Source organism: Pteropus alecto, unplaced genomic scaffold (genome assembly GCF_000325575.1).
Source record: "Pteropus alecto unplaced genomic scaffold, ASM32557v1 scaffold987, whole genome shotgun sequence".
NCBI lineage: Eukaryota > Metazoa > Chordata > Mammalia > Chiroptera > Pteropodidae > Pteropus > Pteropus alecto.
In genome coordinates this window covers 15,923-16,942 of record NW_006439219.1, presented here as the reverse complement: position 1 = coordinate 16,942, position 1,020 = coordinate 15,923, and the positions used below count along the sequence as shown (strand labels likewise).

At 71.9% G+C, this 1,020-nt stretch overlaps 1 protein-coding gene across 1 annotated transcript in view; it reads right to left on the bottom strand.

Moving 5' to 3' along the window:
- Window positions 1-128, bottom strand: part of PLCXD1 (phosphatidylinositol specific phospholipase C X domain containing 1) — a 13,220-nt gene extending 13,092 nt beyond the window's left edge. The window contains exon 1 of the mRNA XM_025050034.1: window positions 62-128. The gene's annotated coding sequence lies outside the window, so the exon portion shown is untranslated. The remainder of the gene's footprint in view (window positions 1-61) is intronic.
- Window positions 129-1,020: the final 892 nt, after the last annotated feature.

Sequence of the window (1,020 nt, the reverse complement as noted above, 5' to 3'; positions counted from 1 at the left end):
AGCGGCCACGCCCCCCGGCTGGTCCCCCGGGCACCCCGAGCCCGCAGCCGGGACAACTCACCTCGCCGCCGCCGACTCCCTCACGGTTTCCTGCAGCGGCCGCGCCGCGTCCCCTTCCCTGTTCCCGACGCGCCGCCCCGAGCGCTCTGGGCCGCGATTGGACGCCCGGCCACCCACGCCCTCCGGGAGACACCGCCTCCGGGACCGCCCCGTCCCCGCCCCGAGCGGCAGCGAGCTGCGGCCAAGTCCAGACAGGACCCCAGCGCAGGGCCAGCGCTGGCCAGCAGGAAGGGGGCCGCAGGGCCCCGCCTGTGAGGACCAGACCCTCACGGGACGTCGGGACGCCCGGACCATAGCCGTGGGCCCAGTGGGCAGAGCATGGGGACACGAGGGCGTCCTGAGAGTGACCACAGGGTCGGTGGGCAGAGCATGGGGACGCGAGGGCGTCCTGAGTGAGTACGGGGCCCAGTGGGCAGAGGACGGTCCTTGACCCGACCGCCTGACCCCTCCTCACCGCTGCCCATTCCTGCCTCCCTGGGCTCCGGCCGAGCCCACAGCACCTCCGCCCCGACCCCCGGTCGCCTCGTGCCCACAGTCCCCAGGCTGTGGTCGCCTGGCCTTTGCTCAGCGAGCCGACCCGCGTCCTTTCCTGAAGTGTCCGGCCCTCTCCGGCCCGAGTGGCCCTTGTCCTGGCCGCGCCCGGGCGTGTTGCCTCACTGAGTAGAAGTGGACGTCCGGGCACGTCCAGCCCTCGCCCCCTCCCCCGCTGCTCCTCTGCGCCAGCCGCTGCGTGGTCCACTCAGCAAATGCGCCTCATGCACACGCGTGTTCCCGCGCTGGCCACAGAGCGGACAGGACCCAGGAGTGGACAAGAGAGGACAGAGTTTGGGGCGGCTCTGAGGGCTGGGGCGTGTGGGGCGGAACTCTCTCTCCTTCCGCCTGAGCTGCAGGTGGCCTCAGGCCAGCTCTCATCCTGTGGGGACATCACTCAGCTGCCCAAACAGTCCAGAGGCTTCTCTT